This window comes from Triticum urartu, chromosome 3A (genome assembly GCF_056163025.1).
Source record: "Triticum urartu cultivar PI428250 chromosome 3A, HENAU_Tu73, whole genome shotgun sequence".
Taxonomy (NCBI): Eukaryota; Viridiplantae; Streptophyta; class Magnoliopsida; order Poales; family Poaceae; genus Triticum; species Triticum urartu.
The window spans coordinates 25,451,200-25,472,591 of record NC_141875.1 but is presented as its reverse complement, the minus strand read 5'-3'; positions in this window follow the sequence as shown (position 1 = coordinate 25,472,591).

Below are 21,392 nucleotides of genomic sequence, written 5' to 3'. Positions count from 1 at the left end.
AACAATCTGTCTCGAACTCACGGCGGCAACTTGCACCAAATGCACATGAATTCGAGGAAGTCACTTCTTTCATCCAAACATATGCTTCATGAGCTAGCATGAAGAAATGCTTTCAAAAGTTTCCAACACTAGCTTAATGTTCAACATGAATCATGGAGGAGATAAAGACGTTGTCGATGGGCTCAACAACAATTTATCAAGATTTACATAAGATGGGGTTACATTGTTATGTGAACAAGATGATAGCTGATCAGACCAAAAGATGTAATGATGTATGCTGGAGGGATCAACCATGAGTAAGACAACATTATGAACATCGTTGGTACTGATTTGATTTGGTGATAGCCCATACTCAAATCAAAGTTTTGATAAGACAATACGACCAACAACTGATCACAATGACGAATCAATGAAGATATCATCTTTTTTCAACTAACACACAAACACAAGTATATCCCTTTGGAACGAACTAAGTTAGGCAAACTTTTATCTTCCAACTCTCCAAGTTGTTGTTTAGCTTAACCAACTAGTTCAGGGGTATCCAACACAGATTCTTGGAGAAAGGGGTGGCTACAAGAAACCAACTTGATCACGAACTCAACATAGCGGTTAGGTGACAACCTGGTAACACTTCCGAGAAGATATTTGGAAAATCACGAACCACCGATATGTTACTAAGCTCGAGAACAATCTTGCTTTTCAGGACAAGACAATGTGATCAAGAGAGTGATGGATTGACACAACCCTATCTCATTGATCGAGGAGTGCACCAGGAAAAATGGACTAGGTAGCACGATCAATCTTAGAATGATGGTTCAGTAACCAACACACCAAGAATGGAATTATCGTCCATTAGGTACCAAGCAACACAGTTGCTAGGGGTATTGATTTCACACATCACGATTCACTTGTCGGCATTCCGGGTACAACAACACGGGACCGAGGAATGAATAATGATGGCGAGAAGTATCACTGCATCAAGAGTTCATAGGAGGTGGTGCAATTCCCATGACATTCTTGACATAAAGATGGTAATATCCCAAGGTAGAATAGAACAAAGGCTGGATTGGCAATTTGATCTACGGAATACAATTGCTTTGACCCAATCCTAGATATGTATGAGGTTCTGGAGTTTGTTTCTCCTAGTCATTCCGAAATAGAACGGTCTAACGGACCACAGGAATAATAGGCATCTATGAACACGACTGCACTACTACTCCTGACTATCACTTGTTAGATGGAGATCAGAACACAACTAAAGAGGAACAACTCAAAGGAACATATAATTTTCTGAGTTGTGCACGCATAGATTAGTATGTGGAACAAGTTCAACATATCTCTTCCGGGTAACCCATGCAGAAGAGGAGGGACTGGCGGATTCACAAGTATAATGGAGAGCTCATCAAGAGCACTCTAGTTGTGATCTTTTGGTTCAAACAAATTTCTGCCAAGGATGGTTCGTGGTATTTGGAAAAATGATATACCACGAACCTCGAAGACTATCACAAGGTTACTAATTTGCTAAAGGAACGAGCAACACTATCAACATGAATGAGTAGAGTGAATCTTGGGTTCAAGGACCCAGAAAAAGAATGCCTACTAACTAAATAACATCACGAGATTCTTTCGAGAATGGTGGCCAGAATTATCACACTGGGGATATAAAGCATTGCTAGATTAGTGGGTGGCTCTCTAAGACACATAGGGTCATAATAATAGCTCAAACATATATGTCGAGGTAATGGAGTACCCCAACTCACCGATTAGTGTGGTTAAACTGGCCCAAAGAAACATCAGGAACGGAAAGAAGGGATTTGCAAATGCATCAGACTATTTGGAAACCTAGGACGATTCGGACAACATAACAACTGTAAATGGTCAAAAATATTTGAGACATCCTGCAAAATGATGGCATAACCACTCAACATCACAATATCAATGTTCCGAGAGCAACTGTCAACACACGGAGGTATCAGGAACTGAACTGAGGCTTGATTCCAACAATCCTATAAGTTCACCGATTAGTAACACGTGATCCTGATAGAAAGATGAGAAGCCTAGTTCTTAATCCCCGTAGAAAAGAAGAGGTTGACTTATATTAGAAGGGCATAAGGTAAAGGAGTAAAAACAGCCTTATTTTCCCTTCCACAATCAATTCCCTTATATAATTAAAGCATTTCTAGACTCAACTTTGACCAGTTTGGCTTGGTAAACCTACAGGCAGTCAGGCTCTGATACCAAAGTTGTCAGGACCTGATCCTAAGTCACACCGATCTATCATGTAACACATAGTATCACTTTGCGGCCTCACGCACGGTATTCCCACGGGTGCCACCTTACCTGGCCCTGGACCGTTTGCGCCTTTTTGGCTCACGTATATGGTAGTGTCGCTAGCATCCATATGACAAAAACCCAGGCCGACATGACTAGTCCTAAACCCAAGTGGCACTAACTTACAGGGACATGCATACATGACCCAGCAACGAATGTGTCGGTCATCAGCGAGTGAATCCGGGCTGTAGCAGCTGGGCCAACAGGACTCCGGAGAATCCGGGCTGTAGAAGGCTAACAGGACTCCGGTAGATACCGCGTGACATTTTCCCGAAGGGACAGACACAGGAACGAAGAAGGACACATGCCGGCCAGCCTAAGTGTTCCGGAGCAGTAGTAAGCTACCATGGCTCAGTGGAAGCACTAGGAGACATTTCCCGGTAAGAGAGGCTACCAGGGATAAACAACTAGTTTGTCGGGTCCCACACATACCAAGCATTTCAAATCATATACACAATATGCTCGATATGTGCAAATACAACATGGCATCACAACAAAAATCTACAACTCAAAGTATTTATTCATTAGGCTCCGAGGAGGCAAGTATTACAATCATGGGTCTCATGACCCAACATAGAGAGCATACAAGCAACAAGCACATGCGGAAGCTTAACTTGTCTGAGTACAGACAACTACAAATGAAAAAGGCTGAGAAGCCTGACTATCTACAAGACCACGCCGAGGGCACAAGATTGTAGCTGAGGTAACAACCTAAACATCGAAGTCCACGCGGAACTACTAGTGAGACTGAAGTCTCTCTGCAAAACATAAATTAAGCAAACGTGAGTACAAATGTACCCAGCAAGACTTACATCAGAACTATCTACATATGCATCAGTATCAACAAAGGGGGTGGTGGATTTTAACTGCAGCGAGCTAGCTTTGACTCGGTGGCTATCCTGAACTACGACTGCAAGTAACTCTTTTGAGGTGGCGCACACGAGTCCACATATTCACCAATCAATACACCACTATGGATCCGCTCCCGTCTCCCTACGAGAACGCCATCCATAGCACTCACGCTTATCTTGCGCATTTTAGAGTATCCACTTTCACTTGTCTATGAATTGTACAGGCAACCTAGAAGTCCTTTACCGCGGATGCGGCTATTCGAATAGATGATGTTAACCCTGTAGGGGTGTACTTCTTCACACACGCTCTCGCCACTTACCGCCATGTACACGTTATGTATCTCGGCAACCTTCAAGCGGAAACCTGGCGAGGGTGTCGGGCACGACCTGACTAACCACACAAGTCCCTAGTCCAGGTTTATCGCCTATTTAGGTTCCATCCGAAGGGAGTCCGGCCGATGTTTCCACATACGGCCCCGAACGATGTGTTCAGGGTTCCCGGGTCACCAAACGGGCGACTCGGTACACCGGGCCACGTGCCTACCGCATCACAGCCCACCCCTCGGGTCAGCGCTGCGCACGGCCTCCAGCATACTACAAACACCAGAAACTACTTGCAACTCCCGGATAGAGGACAGGGGCGGTTAATAAGTCGAGAGGGTCAATTAAGGATCCCAATGAGTGGTAGTAGCTGTTCATGGATCACAAAGATAGAACTCAATTCCTGAGGATGGCTTCAATGAGATAACCCACCATGTACTCCTACATGGCCTCTCACTGCTACCTTTACCAAATCGTGTTCACACACTTAGCTCTCAACAGTAAGACATGTTCACCACATTCCAATTCATCCCCGATGAATCGGACCTGACTCAACTCTAAGCAGTAGCAGGCATGACAACAACTATGAATGATTAGGCACATCAGGGCTCAAACAACTCCTACTCATGCTAGTGGGTTTCATCTATTTACTGTGGCAATGACAGGTTATGCAAAGGAAACAAGTTCAACTACCGCAGCATGTAACAGTTGAATTGTTGTTGTCCTAATGGAGTAAAAGAGAGTAGGAGCCAGAGAGTGGGATTATATCAGAATGAACAAGGGGTTTCTGCTTGCCTGGCACTTCTGATGATAGTATAGCTCTTCATCGATGTCATCGAACTCATCGTCGGAACACGTCTACTGAGAGGGAACAACACCGACAAACAGAGAAGGAACACAATCAATGCAATGCGACAATATGATGCTTGAATGTGACATGGCAATGTGATGTGATTTGAGCTAATGCACCTAGCAACAGAAGGGTTTGAGTTGATTTGAACCAAAGATTCAAATTCAAATTCAAACTATGAATTTCCAAAGTGCATTAACATGTTTTGATCTAAACAACAAGTTTAAGTTGTTTAAACTTGCATGAAACCAGTACAGATGGATAAAATAGATTTTTTTGATCATTTTTCATATATAACTTATTTCATTCTGAGTTATAGATTATTTTCTATGATTTTCTGAAGTTTTAACTAATTTCTGGAATTTCCTGGTTATTTCGAATTAGAATAAATCCAAAAAAGGATACACTGCGTCAGCCTAGCATCCGTGTGACGTCAGCGGTCAACTGACCCGGTCCAAGTCAAACCTGACCTGCGGGACCCGCCTGTCAGTGTCACAATTGATTAACAGAGTTAATTAGTGCTAAGTGGAGAACTAACCTAAGTTAATTAGGCCCTGGGCCCACATGTCAGTGGGTCAGGGGGAGTCAAACCCCTGGTCAAACTGGCTAATCCCGCCGGCAGTTAGCTGCCGGCGAAGACAGCGGCGCTCTTGTGCCTCGGGTTTCCTCTGTGGTGCTCCAAATGACGCGCGGCTAGGTGCGTTGGAGAGCTTGATGGTGCGTCGAGTGGTGGCCGTGCCTGGGCCTGGGGTAGCCGGTGTCGACGGCAGCGAGCTCGGTTGCGGCCGCCGGAGTTTGGTCATGCATGGGAACGCGTTTGAAGCTCGCAAACTAGCGAACTAAAGCGCTAGGGTTGCTCTACGTGGTGCTACGAGCGTGTAGGAATCGCCCGGGTGACCAAATGGTCACCGGAGCTGCGTCAACGGCGAGCTTGGGTGGCGGTGTGCTACGGTCAGCAAGGGCTATGGCGAGCAATAGCGCACGACGATATGGGGTTACGACGCGGGAGCTAACAGCGGTTCAGATGAGCCAGACGGCGAGCTCGGGGAGGCGGAGACGGCGGCGAATCAACGCGTACGGCTTCGGGACACCGAGGAGGAAGAAGATGAAGCCGTCGGTGATGCAGGTGTTGGGGAACGTAGTAATTTCAAAAAAATTCCTACGCACACGCAAGACATTGGTGATGCATAGCAACAAGAGGGGAGAGTGTGATCTACGTACCCTTGTAGATCTACAACGGAAGCGTTTGGTTGATGTAGTCGTACGTCTCCACGGCCCGACCGATCAAGCACCGAAACTACGGCACCTCCGAGTTTTAGCACACGTTCAGCTCGATGACGATCCCCGGACTCCGATCCAGCAAAGTGTCGGGGAAGAGTTCCGTCAGCACGACGGCGTGGTGACGATCTTGATGTACTACTGTCGCAGGGCTTCGCCTAAGCACCGCTACAATATTATCGAGGACTATGGTGGCAGGGGGCGCCGCACACGGCTAAGAATATGATCACGTGGATCAACTTGTGTGTCTATGGGGTGCCCCCTGCCCCCGTATATAAAGGAGTGGAGGAGGGGAGGGCCGGCCCTCTCTATGGCGCGCCCTAGGGAGTCCTACTCCCACCGGGAGTAGGATTCCCCCTTTCCTAGTCCAACTAGGATTCCTTCCATGTAGTAGGAATAGGAGACAAGGAAGGGGAAAGGAGAAGGGAAGGAAGGAGGGGGCGCAGCCCCTCCCCCTAGTCCAATTCGGACTAGGCCTTGGGGGGCGCGTGGCCTGCCCTAGGCAGCCCCTCTCTCTTTCCCGTATGGCCCAATAAGGCCCAATACTTCTCCCCCCGTATTCCTGTAACTCCCCGGTACTCCGAAAAATACCCGAATCAATCGGAACCTTTCCGATGTCCGAATATAGTCGTCCAATATATCGATCTCTACGTCTCGACCATTTCGAGACTCCTCGTCATGTCCCCGATCTCATCCGGGACTCCGAACTCCTTCGGTACATCAAAACTCATAAACTCATAATATAACTGTCATCGAAACCTTAAGCGTGCGGACCCTATGGGTTCGAGAACAATGTAGACATGACCGAGACACGTCTCCGGTCAATAGCCAATAGCGGGACCTGGATGCCCATATTGGCTCCTACATATTCTACGAAGATCTTTATCGGTCAGACCGCATAACAACATACGTTGTTCCCTTTGTCATCGGTATGTTACTTGCCCGAGATTCGATCGTCGATATCCAATACCTAGTTCAATCTCGTTGCCGGCAAGTCTATTTACTCGTTCCCTAATACATCATCCCGCAACTAACTCATTATTTGCAATGCTTGCAAGGCTTAAGTGATGTGCATTACCGAGAGGGCCCAGAGATACCTCTCCGACATTCGGAGTGACAAATCCTAATCTCGAAATAGGCCAACCCAACATGTACCTTTGGAGACACCTGTAGAGCTCCTTTATAATCACCCAGTTACATTGTGACGTTTGGTAGCACACGAAGTGTTCCTCCGGCAAACGGGAGTTGCATAATCTCATAGTCATAGGAACATGTATAAGTCATGAAGAAAGCAATAGCAACATACTAAACGATCGGGTGCTAAGCTAATGGAATGGGTCATGTCAATCAGATCATTCATCTAATGATGTGATCCCGTTAATCAAATAACAACTCTTTGTCCATGGTTAGGAAACATAACCATCTTTGATTAACGAGCTAGTCAAGTAGAGGCATACTAGTGACACTCTATTTGTCTATGTATTCACACATGTATTATGTTTCCGGTTAATACAATTCTAGCATGAATAATAAACATTTATCATGATATAAGGAAATAAATAATAACTTTATTATTGCCTCTAGGGCATATTTCCTTCAGTCTCCCACTTGCACTAGAGTCAATAATCTAGATCACATCACCATGTGATTAACATCGATAGTTCACATCATCATGTGATTAACACCCATAGTTCACATCGCCATGTGACCAACACCCAAAGGGTTTACTAGATTCGGTAATCTAGTTCACATCGCTATGTGATTAACACCCAAAGAGTACTAAGGTGTGATCATGTTTTGCTTGTGAGAGAATCTTAGTCAACGGTCTTTCACATTCAGATCCGTTATGTATTTTGCAATTTTCTATGTCTACAATGCTCTGCATGGAGCTACTCTAGCTAATTGCTCCCACTTTCAATATGTATCTAGATCGAGACTTAGAGTCATCTAGATCAGTGTCAAAACTTGCATCGACGTAACCCTTTACGGCAAACCTTTTCGTCACCTCCATAATCGAGAAACATATCCTTATTCCACTAAGGATAATTTTGACCGCTATCCAGTGATCTACTCCTAGATCACTATTGTACTCCCATGCCAATCAGTGTAGGGTATACAATAGATCTGGTACACAGCATGGCATACTTTATAGAACCTATCGCTGAGGCATAGGGAATGACTTTCATTCTCTTTCTATCTTCTGTCGTGGTCGGGCTTTGAGTCTTACTCAATTTCACACCTTATGACACAGACAAGAACTCTTTCTTTGACTGTTCCATTTTGAACTACTTCAAAATCTTGTCAAGGTATGTACTCATTGAAAAAACTTATCAAGCGTCTTGATCTATCTCTATAGATCTTGATACTCAATATGTAAGCAGCTTCACCGAGGTCTTTCTTTGAAAAACTCCTTTCAAACACTCCTTTATGCTTTGCAGAATAATTCTACATTATTTCCGATCAACAATATGTCATTCACATATACTTATCAGAAATGCTGTAGTGCTCCCACTCACTTTCTTGTAAATACAGGCTTCACCACAAGTCTGTATAAAACTATATCCTTTGATCAACTTATCAAAGCGTATATCCCGACTCCGAGATGCTTGCACCAGTCCATAGATGGATCGCTGGAGCTTGCATATTTTGTTAGCATCTTTAGGATTGACAAAACCTTCTGGTTGCATCATATACAACTCTTCTTTAATAAATCCATTAAGGAATGCAGTTTTGTTTATCCATTTGCCAGATTTCATAAAATGCGGCAATTACTAACATGATTCGGACAGACTCAAGCATAGATACGACTGAGAAGCTCTCATCGTAGTCAACACCTTGAACTTGTCGAAAACCTTTTGCGACAATTCTAGCTTTGTAGATAGTAACACTACTATCAGCGTCCGTCTTCCTTTTGAAGATCCATTTATTCTCAATTGCTTGCCGATCATCGGGCAAGTCAACCAAAGTCCAAACTTTGTTCTCATACATGGATCATATCTCAGATTTCATGGCCTCAAACCATTTCGTGGAATCTGGGCTCATCATCGCTTCCTCATAGTTCGTAGGTTCGTCATGGTCAAGTAACAAGACATCCAGAACAGGATTACCGTACCACTCTGGTGCGGATCTCACTCTGGTTTACCTACGAGATTCGGTAGTAACTTGATCTGAAGTTACATGATCATCATCATTAGCTTCCTCACTAATTGGTGTAGTAGTCACAAGAACAGATTTTTGTGATGAACTACTTTCCAATAAGGGAGAAGGTACAATTACCTTATCAAGTTTTCTACTTTCCTCCCATTCACTTCTTTCAAGAGAAACTCCTTCTCTGGAAAGGATCCATTCTTAGCAACGAATGTCTTGCCTTCGGATCTGTGATAGAAGGTGTACCCAAAAGTTTCCTTTGGGTATCCTATGAAGACATATTTCTCCGATTTGGTTCTGAGCTTATCAGGATGAAACCTTTTCATATAAGCATCACAATCCCAAACTTTAAGAAACGACAACTTTGGTTTCTTGCCAAACCACAGTTCAGATTGTGTCGTCTCAACGGACTTAGATGGTGCCCTTTTAAACGTGAATGCAGCTGTCTTTAATGCATAACCCCAAAACGATAGTGGTAAATCGGTAAGAAACATCATAGGTCGCACCATATCTAATAAAGTACGGTTATGACGTTCGGACACACCATTACATTGTGGTGTTCCAGGTGGCGTGAGCACTACTGGAATCAGCTACTTTGCCATCTGCCAGCTCTTTGCCGTCTGTTAGCAGACGGCAAAGAAGCCCTTTGCCATCAGCTACCCGAAAGCAGACGGCAAAGAACTGGTTGATGGCAAAGAAAGCCTTTGCCATCAGCCAGTTCTTTGCCGTCCGCTAGCTAACGGCAAAGATTCTTTGCCGTCCGCTAGCAGACGGCAAAGAGGGAGGGGGCCCCACTGAGGAGCTGGTTAAAAAAAACTTAACGGGCCCCCCTCTTTGTCGTCTGCTAGCAGACGGCAAAGAGCAAATAAGCGGACGGCAAAGGGGGGCGGACGGCAAAGATTTAACATATCTAATGGCCCGCCCCCCACCCCGCGCCCTCTCTCTCTGTTTCTCTCCTCCCATACGCGCGCCGCCGCCACCACCACTCGCCGCCCCCCCCCCCCCCGCGCCCCACCGCCCCGGGCCCGGCGCCGCCGCCCCGCCCCCCCTCCTCCACCGCCCCCCGCCTCGTCGCCACTGCCGCCGCCCCGCCCCCCCTCCTCCACCGGCCCCCCGTCTCAGCGCCGCCGCGCCCCGGCCCCCCGCCCCCCCCCCCCGCGCCCCACCGCCCTGGGCCCGGCGCCGCCGCCCCAGGCCGCCCCGCCCCCCTCCTCCACCGGCCACCTCCTCCACCGGCCCAGGTGATCTCTACCTCTCCTCTATTTTTCCTTTTTTCTGTTTTTTTAGTTTTAGGTTTATGTTTAGTTTAGATTTAGTTTCAGTTTTAGTTTTAGGTTTAGTTTTAGGTTTAGGTTTAGTCTTAGTTTAGTTTTAGGTTTAGATTTAGTTTTTTCCTTTTTTCTGTTTTTTTAGTTTTAGGTTTATGTTTAGATTAGATTTAGGTTTAGTTTTAGGTTTAGTTCAGTTTTAGGAAAGAAAAAGAAGAAGAAGAAAAAAACAGGAGAGGAGGAGAAGAAGAAGAGGAAAAAGGAAAGGAGGAAGAAGAAGAGGAGGAGGAGAAGAAAAATGAAGAAGAGGAAGAAGAAGAAGAAAAAAACAGGAGAGGAGGAGAAGAAGAAGAGGAGGAGGAGAAGAAAAAAGAAGAAGAGGAAGAAGAAGAAGAAGAAGAAGAAAAAAACAGGAGAGGAGGAGAAGAAGAAGAGGAAGAAGAAGAAGAAGAAGAAGAAGAAGAAGGAAAAAAAGGAAGAAATGGAAGAAAAGGAAGAAGAGGAAGAAGAAGAAAAGGAAAAAAGACCCCGACCCAGCACCCCGACACGACACCCCGACCCCGACACCCCGACCCCAACACCCCGAGCCCGACCCCGACCCCGACACCCCAACCCCGACCCCGACACCCCGACCCCCCGAGCCTGACCCGACACCCCGACCCCGACCCGGCACCCCGACACGACACCCCGACCCTGAGACCCCGACCCCGACACCCCGAGCCCGACCCTGACCCCGACACCCCGACCCCGACACCCCAACCCCGACCCCGACACCCCGACCCCCCGAGCCTGACCCGACACCCCGACCCCGAGCCTGACCCGACACCCTGACCCCGACACCACACCCCGACCCCAAAACAACACCCCGACACCGGCACGGCACTACCCCGACATCGACACGACCCCCCGACCCCGAAACAGCACCCCGACCCCGACACGGCACCCCGACACCGACAGGACACCCCGACCACCGACACCTCCCGAAAAGGTGTTCTTTGGCCTTCCAGAGGCCGACGGGGTCATATATTTGTGAATTATTAGTTAGGTCATATATTTTTCGATTTTGTTATGAAAAACATCATATATAATTGTGTTGATCGTGTAGTTTTAAATGTGCAGTTGTTTCATCGCTGCGAGGTTTGGTGTTCGACGACCTCGCCGTGCGTTTGACGAGCTCTGCCCCTTCGTTCGTGGGTGAGCACAAATCACAAGTCCTCCTCCCCCATTAATTATTTGATCTATTCCGATGAAACTTGATAGCTAGCTATATATGTGTCTTGAATCATCAGTATGCGTAACCAATATGTGTCTCCCGTTCGAAAGCGTCATAGTTATAAATATGCATGCATTTGCATATTTATAACCTTGATTCTTTCGAATTGTCCAACGCTATCCATGGACAGCCCGAGTATGTGTAGATTGGGTTCGTTTTCCCATATGCTTTGCTCCGGATCCGACGCATATATTTCGTTGGTGCCTCCCCTGTTGTTCTCCGGGTACACATCCTCTCTGTTTATTGCAGAGACGTGTATCAGGAGAACAGCGGGGAGGTGCTGCCGAAATTTTGCGTCGGATCCGGAGCATAGCATGGGAAAATGAACCCAATCTACACATACACGGGTGGGATTAGGACCTATCATTACCTATTAGAGTGTAGGTTGCATGGACGTAATAAAATTGACAAAGTAGATCAACTGATGAATATATACATGGTGAATTACATATATAATTGTTGTGTGTCCAGTAGCTCTGAAAGTCAAGATGAGTGACCGTGCTTGGATGTATACTGGTCACACTGGTCAGAACAAATGGAGCGCTGAATGGTTCACAAAAACTAAGGGGTTTGTGCAAGCCGCATTTGCAAATGGCCAAAAGAAAACCTGGTGCCCCTATTTCCGGTGCGGCAATTGGGAAAAGAAGACAGAGGCTGAAATGGGCAAACACCTGCAGAAGAGTGGTTTTACGCCCGATTATACGGTGTGGACATTTCATGGTGAGTCTGCCCAACATGACCGAGCTGAGGTGGATCATCGTCGCACCGACGAGCATGGTACCGGGATGGAAAACATGGTGCAAGGCTATGATGATGCTCGGGATTCGGACAAGGAGATGGAGGAATCTGCAAAGGCCTTCAATGAAATGTTGGAGTCTTCAAAACGTCCGCTCCACGAGCACACTGAGCTTTGTCAGTTGGATGCCATCTCACAAGTAATGGCTCTGAAGGCTCAGTTCAACCTGGGCAGAGAATGCTATGACGCAATGATGACAGTATTTGGACGCTTTCTACCCAAAGGCCATGTAATGCCTGCAAACCTGTACCAGTCAGACAAAATCCTCCGTGCACTGAAGATGCCCTATGAGAAGATACATGCCTGTGAGAAAGTATGTGCCTTATTTGGGCTTGACTATGCGGACTTGAACTATTGTCCCATTTGCAAGTCTTCTAGGTATGTTGTGGTAGACAACGGTATGGGTGAGAAGACACAGACCAAAATCCTCGTTAGTGTTCTTCGGTATATGCCAATCGTAACAAGACTTCAACGTATTTTCATGGTGGAAGAGACGGCCAGACAGATGACATGGCACAAAACAGGCAAAAGAACCAAACTAGATGTAGATGGGAATCTGATGATGGTACACACATCGGATGGTGTTGCGTGGAAAAAGTTTGATGAATTACATGCTGACAAAGCGGCAGATCCGAGGCATCCTCGAGTCGGCATCAGCACGGATGGGTTCAGTGTGTTTGGTATGACGGCAGCCCAATACAGTTGTTGGCCCGTATTTGTCTTTCCACTCAATCTCCCCCCCGGACAGATTATGCAAAGAAAGAACATTTTCCTGACGTTGATAATTCCAGGACCCAACTATCCAGGCAAAAATATGAATGTGTACATGCAGCCGCTTAAGGACGAATTGCAAGAAGCCTGGGATAATGGGTTCAAGACATACGTCGCCTTTAGCAAACGGAACTTCATAATGCGTGTCTGGTACATGTACTCGACGCATGACTTGCCGGCGTATGCACTATTCGTTGGCTGGTGTGTGCATGGAAGGTTCCCGTTCCCCACATGCAAGGGAGCTCTTGAGTTTCGTTGGCTTCAGGCCGGTCGCAAGTTTTCTTGCTTCGACATGCATAGACAGTTCCTGGATCCTCGCCATAAGTTCAGGAAAGACAAGAAGAACTTCATCAGGGGTAGAGTTGTCAAAAACTCTGCACCACCTGCATTGACAGGCCAACAGACCCTGGATCAGTTAAACGCTCTCGAGCCAGATCCACAACGTCCACGGTACTTCAAGGGGTATAATACTAAGCACGCGTGGACTCACAAAACATGCTTATGGGATCTGCCTTACTTCAAAGACCTCCTTTGCCCACACAACATCGACGTGATGCACATTGAGAAGAATATCGCCGAGGCACTTTTTGGTACATTGTTCGGCATAGATGGGAAGTCAAAGGATAATACTAAGGCTAGAGTCGATCTGGAGGCGCTATGTGATAGGCCGTTACAAAACATGAAAGAACCGAAAGGAAAGCAGAACTGGATGAAGCCAAAGGCATGGTTCAATCTTGGAAGGCCAGCTATGAGGGAAATTCTCTTGTGGGTGCAACAGCAGTTGATGTTCCCCGATGGGTATGCAGCGAATCTAAAGAGGGGAGCGAATCTTGATAAACTGAAGATATTTGGTCTCAAGAGTCATATGGATTGAGCGGGTAATGCCGGTGATGTTGCGTGGCTTCATCCCTGAGGATGAATGGCTAGTACTGGCAGAACTCAGCTATTTCTTCCGTGTTCTTTGTGCGAAAGAACTATCGCCTGGCGTGCTAGAAGAAATGGAAGAGTTGGCGCCGAAGTTGATCTACAAGTTAGAGAAGATCTTTCCACCGGGCTTCTTTAATCCAATGCAGCATTTGATTTTGCATCTCCCGACCAAGGCAAGATTGGGGGGGCCGTGCAAAATCGTTGGTGCTACCCAACTGAGAGGATGCAGAAGACGCTTCGAGAAAAATGTAAAAATAAACGTAGAATTGAAGCATCGATGGCTAAGGCATTCATCACAGAGGAGGCGGCAAACTTCGTAACAGCGCACTACGAAGCCAAAAATCGTCATTTGCATAATCCGAAGCCTCGGTACAATGCTGACGAGCCTAAAAAGGGTGGATCCAACCTCAGCCTATTCAAAGGTAATCTCGCACCAGCTAGTGTTTCACATCCAGTATCTTTGGATAACGAAGAATGGCGGACCATTTCGTTGTATATCTTCAACAACCTAATAGAAGTGCGGCCATACATCGAGTAAGTTCTCGGTACATTGTTTCACAACTTCTATTTCCTTTGAACTACTCTTATTCCTGGATATGTCATACAGTCGATACGTCACCATATTCTCGTATGGAGCGGAGATCCAAAAGGATTCCGTCGAAGAGTATGAGCTTCTCGCAAAGCAAGGAGGTGGCTATCCCGGTTTCATCTCTTGGTTCAAACAAACGGTAATTTCTATTAGAAAATTTCATATCATTCGCTACTTTGTGCATAATGCAACAATCCTTTCATATTAAACTTGTAGGCTAATTCAGAGTCTATGGACGCCGAATTGAGACAAGTCGCTAATGGTTTTGACTATAAGGTCCGTTCATTTGACAAGTACGACATCAACGGGTATCGCTTTCGTACCTATGGCAAAGAGCTATCTATGGCCGACCGAAAGTCAACAAATTGTTGTGTATCTGCTATCGGCGAAGGAGGTACCGAGTATTATGGGAGAGTTGAAGCAATTTATGAACTTCTGTTCTATGGTGAAAATCCACCGAATGTCATAGTCTTCAAATGTTATTGGTTTCAGCCGAAGGAGACTAGAAGGACTCATGAACATGTAGGGCTAGTTGAAATCAACCAAAGCACTCATTTAGATGTTCCTGATGTCTATATTATGGCTCAACAGGCGACCCAAGTATTCTATCTACCGTGGGCCTGCCAAACTAATCCAAATCTGAAAGGTTGGGATGTCGTTTATGAAGTGCCGCCACGTGCTAGACTTTATCCCCCAAAGGAAGAGGATTATGAACCTCACATTAATCCAGACACATATGAAGGAGAATTCTTCCAAGAGACACGTCTTTCCAAAAAGCGTTTCAAGAACCGCTATACTTCACCCCAAAACATTGAAGTAGACAGCGACAATGAATCCGACATCACCCCAGAGGAGGAACAAGAAGAGCCGGAACAAGAAGAGGTTACTGCTATGGATGACCTGTCAATGCTTGACCGATTACGTCAAGGTGGCCTTGCACATGTTGATGCCAATGAACCCTATGAGCCCGTCATTGATTATAGTGATGATGATGATTATGCATTTATTGATGATACTGATCGAGATTATTAGTAGTGTCAGGTATTACATTTTTTTATGTTGTACTTGATGATGATACACTTAAGTGATACACATATTATTATTCATGTCGGTCTTTTTTTATGTTGTACTAATTTCGTTTACTGTTTGTCATGGCAGGTGTTGAAAGATGGTGGGCGCTGGTCGGGAGCGTGGTTTGAGGTCTTCCATTCCAGACGCACCTCTCCGCCGAGCGTTGCTGGACAGTATGGCCACACCGCCGGGCCCTTCTTCGTCGACCGCGGTGCCCAGCAGGGGACGAGGTAGGAAGAGAGGAGGTGGGGCACGTGGTCGTGGGAGAGGAGGTAGGGTGACTGCTACGGCGCCTTCCTCGCCGCCACCCCCAGCCGTTTCACCCGAGCACGTGACTGCTAGGGTGGACTCGTCCGAGGAGGAGGCTACACGGACTCCGGTCCATGAGCCTCCGGTCCACGGGTCTTGGGCCCATGAGCCTCGGGTCGACTGGCCTTCGCCCCACGAGAGTTCGGCCCACGTGACCCCGGAGGAGCACACGTCTGGATGGGGTACCTGGCCGGATCAGCCCGAGGAGCCGAGTGGCCATGCTGATGATGGAGGGGAGCCGACTGATCTTGAGGAGGAGGGGGGCACCGTCTACCAGCGTGGTGCTACACGGCTCCCGTCCGTGCCGGTGACCCGCGAGCAGAGGTGGTTGATTTTCCCTGATGGGGAGAGGTACGTAAGTGCATTTAATATTTTTGTACCTTGTGCATCCACGTTTTTTCAAATAACTAATGCGTTGGCCTTGTCATGCTGCAGGGGTTGGGACCACCATCATAGTGTCCGCCGGCCCAACTCCGTCCTTGGAGTTCTTTGCCGGCAAAACTTCCCGGGGTTTGTCACGTTGCCTGGTGAGGGTCGGCTTCCAGAGCTTGGATTGAGCTGGGAGCACTACGTGGCTGCCCCGGCCCCGCCGGATGAGATTATCGACGGTGTCGTGTGCAACACGAGGGCAGACATGGTGATCAGAAAGTTCTGGGTAATTTCTCCTTTACACATTTAAAAATCTTCAACTAGCTAGTTATTAATTGTACTAATCAATATTGTCTCATTTGATTGCAGACATTCTACAGGTGTGAGGAGGGATACGAGGAGGACGCGGCACATGTTATCGAGAACGTCTACAAGCGCCTACTCCAGAACTTACGGCACGAGGCTCGGGTGCAGGCTGTTCGAGACTACTACGCCTTGCGTGGTATCAAGAAGACCAAGCCGGCGTGCCGCGATAAGTTCCTGAGTAAGAAGCAGTACATGAAGGTAATTCTTAAGGCCTTCTCTACTTAAGTTCCTTCATTTAGTAATTCTTAGCCGTAGCGCTCAAGTTTCTATTTGCTAACTTAGGCGCCTCCGAGATGGTGTGCGGATCGGATGGATTGTTGGGAGGTGTTGGTCGATGAGTGGTGCTCACAACGATGGCTAGCCCTCCACAACGAGGCCAAGGACAAACGTGCCCAAATGGAAGGTGTGCCACACCATCAAGGTAGCTCCAACTTATATCAGTTCGGGCGCAACTGGGTATGTGGTTTGCTTCATGATTCATGCAATTCATTCATCATGCTAGCTTGAGCCCTTTAATTACTAATTTTCATTGTTTCTCTCTTTCAGGCACGCTACAATAAGGCGGATAAGGTGCCAGAGGTGTACGACCTGTATGCCATGGCCCACACTGCCTCTTTCAAGAAAGTCAAGGCTTTCTCTCAGTCTGACCTCGATGATGCAAACAACTTCACCAACATCTCCTCCCACAACAAGCTCGTGAGATATAGAGATGAGGGGAAGGCGAGGAAAGGGGAGGACTTTAACCCGAGCCAGGGTCCCATTGATCCAGAGCTGTTGATGATATCTGGTGGCGGGAGGTCCCATGGCTCCATAGCCTTTGGAGATGGACTTATCCGTTGTCCTAGCACTCTCCCAGAGATCAAGGCGCGCCAGTCGAGCTCCGCTCCTGAGATAAGGCCTCGTGAACGGCCAGTGCAACTCGCCATCAAGGTTAGTGATACGTACTCAGTTATCTTTCTCCATTACATTGTGTGCGCTTCCATCAATGATTACAAATGGTCATGTGAGTGGTGTTGCAGGCTGCTATACAGAGTGAGAGAGATAGAACAGAGAAACTTCTGGCGGAGGTGGCGGAGAGGCAGCGGGAGTTGGAGGAGAGGACGACAAAGATGATGGAGGAGGAGAGGGCACGGAATGACATGCAAGCAAGGGCCATGTACGAGCTCCTTGTGGTAAGTTTCTTCTGCAGATTAGCCAAAACATTCATGTAGTGTTTGTCTCATTACTAACTAGTATGACTGAGTTGTCAAAACCAAATGTGCAGTCTGTGTGCAAGAAGACAGGTCAGACCGCTCCGCCGATGCCAGTGATTGCTCCTGGGACCACGGTGAGTTTTATTTGAATGGACATTACTTGCTAGTCTTAACATTTGAGTGTCATCATGCTAACAAGACATTGGAAATGATCTTTGGTGCAGCGTAACTCCAGACAAGCATCGCGCGATCCTTCTCCAGCTACCGACACGAGCCACCCCGCTCCTACACCTCCTACATCTTGGTAAGTTTATCTAGTGTTTTGCTTAACACATGCATAAAGACCTAGACTTAGCTTTATTTCCTCCAATGCTTACCATAATGACCTAGACTTAGCTTCTTCACCTCCAAAATGACTTAATAAGCTTACTGACCTCCAAAACCATCCATTTTACCTAAGTTAGCTCTAAAACGATCTGTACTTAGCTTACTTATGTCAAAAATTGCATAATTAGCTTAGTTAGCTTATAGACGATCCATTTTACCTAAGTTAGCTCTAAAATGACCCATTTTACCTAGGTTAGCTTATAAATGATCCAGTTCATCCAAGTTAGCTCAAAAATGACCCATTTTACCTAGATTAGCTCCTAAATGATCCATTTTACCTACGTTAGCTTTAAAATGACCCATTTCACCTAGGTTAACTCCAAAATGACCAATCTTACCTAGGTTATCTCATAAACGATCCATTTCAACTAATTTAGCTCATAAACGATCCATTTCACCTAGGTTACCTAAAAAACGATCCATTTCAACTAAATTAGCTCATAAATGATCCATTTCACCTAAGTTAGCTCAAAAACGATCCATTTCAACTAAGTTAGCTCATAAATGATCCATTTCATCTAAGTTAGCTAAAAAAGATCCATTTCACCTTAGTTACCTGAAAAACGATCCATTTGACCTTAGTTAGCTCATAAACGACCCATTTCAACTAAGTTAGCTCATAAATGATCCATTTCACCTTAGCTAGCTCATAAACGACCCATTTCAACTTAGTTAGCTCATATATGATCCATTTCACGTAAGTTAGCTCATAAATGACATACTCTTCTTCTTCTAGTCTTCTTCTTGTTCTAGTCTTCTTCTTGTTCTAGTCTTCTTCTTGTTCTACTCTTCTTGTTCTAACTTTCTTATTTTTCATTTTGCAGAGTTCATTCACTTGACGAAAGCTTGCATAGATGGAGTGCTCCTTATCCCTTTCTCTGTTTCTTTTGTATCGTTGAACTATGCATGTATCGTTGGATGAAACTATTGTAATATATATGGTTCGATGCCTCTATGTTGAACTTGTTATGTATGATGGAACTATGCATGTAATATATATGGTTGGATGATGAAGTTATGTGTTGGATATCTTATATGTTTGCTCTGTAATGGCCTTTTGAAATATATCTATATATGTCATCTATATTTGTGATGAAAATTGTTGGATTTAATAAAAAACAGATAAAAGAGCCAATATGCAGGCTCTTTGCCGTCTGCCACCGACGGCAACGGGCTCTTTGCCGTCTGCCGCAGACGGCAAAGAAGGCACGTGGCATCCAGCTGTGCTTCCTGGGAGCTGACCCGTTTGGTCAGTTTGCCTACAGTGGCAGACGGCAAAGACTTTGCCATCAGTGGCAGATGGCAAAGAACCTGCCATATAGTGACGTGTAGATGACATCATACGGCGGACAGCAAAGACACTAGAAAGTTTGCCGTCAGCGGCGGACGGCAAAGGCCTGCCGTTAGCCACTTAACGGACTGACAGCGCAATTATTGCCGTCCGCCTTCTTTGCCGTCTGCCGCGCTCTCTTTGCCGTCTGCGGCGGACGGCAAAGACTTTGCCATCAGTAGCAGACGGCAAAGTAGCTGTTTACCAAAGCCTACTTTGCCGGAGCCTTTTCCGTCCGCGGCTGACGGCAAAGGCCTTTGCCGTCCGCCGTTCATGCCTTTGCCGTCCGCCGTGGCAGATGGCAAAGTAGCTGATTCCTGTAGTGGAGTAGTGAAACTATTTCACATTGTTTTTAACTGAAGGCCAAACTCGTAACTCAAATACTCTTCTCTACGATCAGATCGTAGAAACTTTATTTTCTTGTTTCAATGATTTTTCACTTCACTCTGAAATTCTTTGAACTTTTCAAATGTTTCAGAATTATGTTTCATCAAGTAGATATACTCATATCTGCTCAAATCATCTGTGAAGATCAAAAAATAATGATACCTGTCGCGAGCCTCAATATTCATCGGACCACATACATCAGTATGTATGATTTCCAACAAATATGTTGCTCGCTCCATTGTTCCGAAGAACAGAGTCTTAGTCATCTTGCCCATGAGGCATGGTTCGCAAGCATCAACTGATTCATAATCAAGTGATTCCAAAAGCCCATCAGCATGGAGTTTCTTCATGCGCTTTACACCAATATGACCTAAACGACAGTGCCACAAATAAGTTTGCACTATCATTATTAACTTTGCATCTTTTGGTTTCAATATTATGTTTATGTGTATCACTACGATCGAGATCCAACGAACTATTTTCATTGGGTGTGTAACCATATAAGGTTTTATTCATGTAAACAGAACAACAATTTATTCTCTTATTTAAATGAATAATCGTATTACAATAAACATGATCAAATCATATTCATGCTCAACGCAAACACCAAATAACACTTATTTAGGTTCAACACTAATCCTGAAAGTATAGGGAGTGTGCTATGATGATCATATCAATTTTGGAACCACTTCCAACACACATCGTTACTTCACCCTTAACTAGTCTCTGTTTATTCTGCAACTCCCGTTTCGAGTTACTAATCTTAGCAACTGAACTAGTATCAAATACTGAGGGGTTGCTATAAACACTAGTAAAGTACACATCAATAACATGTATATCAAATATACTTATGTTCACTTTACCATCCTTTTTATCCGCCAATCACTTGGGGTAGTTCTGCTTCCAGTGACCAGTCCCTTTGCAGTAGAAGCACTTAGTCTCAGGCTTAGGATCAGACTTGGGCTTCTTCACTTGAGCAGCAACTTGCTTGCCGTTCTTCTTGAAGTTCCCCTTCTTCCCTTTGCCCTTTTCTTGAAACTAGTGGTCTTGTCAACCATCAACACTTGATGTTTTTCTTGATTTCTACCTTCGTTGATTTCAGCATCACGAAGAGCTTGGGAGTTGTTTCCCTTATCCCTTGCATATTATAGTTCATCACGAAGTTCTACTAACTTGGTGATGGTGACTAGAGAATTCTGTCAATCACTATCTTATCTGGAAGATTAACTCCCACTTGATTCAAGCGATTGTAGTACCCAGACAATCTGAGCACATGCTCACTAGTTGAGCGATTCTCCTTCATCTTTTAGCTATAGAACTTGTTGGAGACTTCATATCTCTCAACTCGGGTATTTGCTTGAAATATTAACTTTAAATCCTGGAACATCTCATATGGTCCATGACGTTCAAAACGTCTTTGAAGTCCCGATTCTAAGCCATTAAGCATGGTGCACTAAACTATCAAGTAGTCATCATATTGAGCTAGCCAAACGTTCATAACGTCTGCATCTGCTCCTGCAATAGGTCTGTCACCTAGCGGTGCATCAAGGACATAATTCTTCTGTGCAGCAATGAGGA